The sequence below is a fragment of the Schistocerca serialis genome, unplaced genomic scaffold (assembly GCF_023864345.2).
Source record: "Schistocerca serialis cubense isolate TAMUIC-IGC-003099 unplaced genomic scaffold, iqSchSeri2.2 HiC_scaffold_1362, whole genome shotgun sequence".
Lineage (NCBI taxonomy): Eukaryota > Metazoa > Arthropoda > Insecta > Orthoptera > Acrididae > Schistocerca > Schistocerca serialis.
Window position 1 is genome coordinate 40,925,998 of NW_026047583.1, and position 3,927 is coordinate 40,929,924.

Genomic DNA, 3,927 nt, shown 5'->3' on the forward strand with positions numbered 1-3,927 from the left:
AACCTGAAGTGAAGCATCGGAATCAATAACTAGTGTCACAGGAATGGTTCAAAACATAGACAGTAGGAAGAGACAGTCTTCTAGTACTTGAGTCAGCATTGTGCCTCTTGTATTTAATACCGATGCAATTTCTGTGTTTCATCGCCAATAATGCGGACAGAGGGATACAGTAAACCTGAAGTGAAGCATCTGAATCTATAACTAGTGTCACAGGAATGGTTCAAAACATAGACAGTAAGAAGAGTCAGTTTTCCTGTACTTACGTCGGCATTGTGCCTTTTGCTTCATCGTCAATGCGAAGGTCAGAGGGTTACAGTAAAAATGAAGTGAAGCATCTGAATCTATAACTAGTGTCACAGGAATGGTTCAAAACATAAACAGTAACAGGCGTCAGTTTTCTTGTACTTAAGTCGGCATTGTGCCTTTTGTATTTAATTCCGATGCAATATCTGTGTTTCATCGTCAATAAGAAGGTCAGAGGTATACAGTAAACACGAAGTGAAGCATCGGAATCTATAACTAGTGTCACAGGAATGGTTCAAAACATAGACAGTAAGAAAGGTCAGTCTTCTTGTACTTAAGTCGGCAATGTGCTATTTGTATTTAATTCCGATGCAATATCTGTGTTTCATCGTCAATAAGATGATTAGAGGGACACAGTAAACCTGAGGTGAAGCATTGGAATCTATAACTAGTGTCACAGGAATGGTTCAAACATAGACAGTAAGAAGAGCCAGTCTTCTTGTACTTGAGTTGGCATTGAGCCTTTTGTATTTAATTCCGATGCAATTTCTGTGTTTCATCGTCAATAAGAGGGTCAGAGGGATACAGTAAACCTGATGTGAAGCATCGGAATCTATAACTAGTGTCTCAGGAATGAGTCAAAACATTGACAGTAGGAAGAGTCAGTTTTCTAGAACTTAAGTCGTCATTGTGATTTTTGTATTTAATTCTGATGCAATTTCTGTGCTTCATCGTCAATACGATGGTCAGAGGGTTACAGTAAACCTGAAGTGAAGAATCGGAATCTATAATTAGTGTCACAGGAATGGTTCAAACATAGGCAGTAAGAAGAGCCAGTCTTCTTGTACTTGTGTCGGCATTGAGCGTTTTGTATTTAATTCCGATGCAATTTCTGTGTTTCATCGTCAAAAAGAGGGTCAGAGGGATACAGTAAACCTGATGTGAAGCATCGGAATCTATAACTAGTGTCTCAGGAATGAGTCAAAACATTGACAGTAGGAAGAGTCAGTTTTCTAGAACTTAAGTCGTCATTGTGATTTTTGTATTTAATTCTGATGCAATTTCTGTGCTTCATCGTCAATACGATGGTCAGAGGGTTACAGTAAACCTGAAGTGAAGAATCGGAATCTATAATTAGTGTCACAGGAATGGTTCAAAACATAGACAGTAAGAAAGGTCAGTCTTCTTGTACTTCAGTCGGCAAAGTGCCTTTTAAATTTAATTCCGATGCAATTTCTGTGTTTCATCGTCAATAAGAAGGTCACAGGGATACAGTAAACCTGTAGTGAAGCATCGGAATCTATAACGAGTGTCACAGGAATGGTTCAAAACATAGAGGGTAAGAAGAGCCAGTCTTCTTGTACTTGAGTCGGCATTGTGCCTGTTGTATCTAATTCCGATGCAATATCTGTGTTTCATCGTCAATATGAAGGTCAGAGAGATACAGTAAGCCTGAAGTGAAGCATCGGAATCTATAACTAGTGTCACAGGAATGGTTCAAAACATAGACAGTAAGAAGAGCCAGTGTGCTTGTACTTGACTCGGCATAGTGCCTTTTGTATTTAACTCTGATGCAATTTCTGTGCTTCATCGTCAATAAGAAGGTCAGAGGGTTACAGAAAACCTGAAGTGAAGCATCGGAATCTATAACTAGTGGCACAGGAGTGGTTCAAAACATAGACAGTAGGAAGAGTCAGTCTTCTAATACTGAAGTCGGCATTGTGCCTTTTGTATTTAATTCCGATGCAATTTCTGTGTTTCATCGTCAATAAGAAGGTCACAGGGATACAGTAAACATGAAGTGAAGCATCGGAACCTATAACTAGTGTCACAGGAATGGTTCAAAACATAAACAGTAACAAGGTCAGTTTTCTTGTACTTAATTCGGCATTGTCCCTTTTGGATTTAATTCCGATGCAATTTCTGTGTTTCATCGTCAGTATGAAGGTCAGATGGTTACGGTAAACCTGAAGTGAAGCATCGGAATCTATAAGTAGTGTCACAGGAATGGTTCAAAACATAGACAGTAAGAAGAGCCAGTCTGCTTGTACTTGAGTCGGCATTGTTCCTTTTGTATTTAATTGCGATGCAATTTCTGTGTTTCATCGTCAATAAGAAGGTCGGAGGGATACACTAAACCTGAAGTGAAGCATCTGAATCTATAACTAGTGTCACAGGAATGGTTCAAAACATAGACGGTAAGAAGAGCCAGTCTTCTTGTACTTGAGTCGGCATTGAGCCTTTTGTATTTAATTCCGATGCAATTTCTGTGTTTCATCGTCAATAAGAAGGTCAGAGGGATACAGTTAACCTGAAGTGAAGCATCGGAATCTATAACTAGTGTCACTGGAATGGTTCAAAACATAAGACAGTAGGAAGAGACAGTCTTCTAGTACTTAAGTCTTCATTGTGCCTTTTGTTTTTAATTCCGATGCAATGTCTGTGTTCATCGTCAATAAGAAGGTCAGAGGGATACAGTAATCCTGAAGTGAAGCATCGGAATCTATAACTAGTGTCACAGGAATGGTTCAAAACATGGACAATAAGAAGAGCCAGTCTTCTTGTACTTGAGTCGGCATTGTGCCTCTTCTATTTAATTCCGATGCAATTTTAATGTTTCATCGTCAATAAGGCGGACAGACGGATACAGTAAACCTGAAGTGAAGCATCTGAATCTATAACTATAGTCACAGGAAAGGTTCAAAACGTAGACAGTAAGAAGAGTCAGTTTTCTTGTACTTAAGTCGGCATTGTGCCTTTTGTATTTAATTCCGATGCAATTTCTGCGCTTCGTCGTCAATAAGAAGGTCAGAGGGTTACTGTAAACCTGAAGTGAAGCATCGGAATCTATAACTTAGTGTCACAGGAATGGTTCAAAACATAGACAGTAGGAAGAGTCAGTCTTCAAGTACTGAAGTCGGCATTAAGCCTTTGGTATTTAATTCGATGCAATTTCTGTGTTTCATCGTCAATAAGAAGGTCACAGGGATACAGTAAACCTGTAGTGAAGCATCGGAATCTATAACGAGTGTCACAGGAATGGTTCAAAACATAAACGGTAAGAAGAGCCAGTCTTCTTGTACTTGAGTCGGCATTGTGCCTGTTGTATTTAATTCCGATGCAATATCTGTGTTTCATCGTCAATATGAAGGTCAGAGAGATACAGAAAACCTGAAGTGAAGCATCGGAATCTATAACTAGTGGCACAGGAGTGGTTCAAAACATAGACAGTAGGAAGAGTCAGTCTTCTAATACTGAAGTCGGCATTGTGCCTTTTGTATTTAATTCCGATGCAATATCTGTGTTTCATCGTCAATAAGAAGGTCACAGGGATACAGTAAACATGAAGTGAAGCATCGGAACCTATAACTAGTGTCACAGGAATGGTTCAAAACATAAACAGTAACAAGGTCAGTTTTCTTGTACTTAATTCGGCATTGTCCCTTTTGGATTTAATTCCGATGCAATTTCTGTGTTTCATCGCCAATAATGCGGACAGAGGGATACAGTAAACCTGAAGTGAAGCATCTGAATCTATAACTAGTGTCACAGGAATGGTTCAAAACATAGACAGTAAGAAGAGTCAGTTTTCCAGTACTTACGTCGGCATTGTGCCTTTTGCTTCATCGTCAATGCGAAGGTCAGAGGGTTACAGTAAAAATGAAGTGAAGCATCTGAATCTAT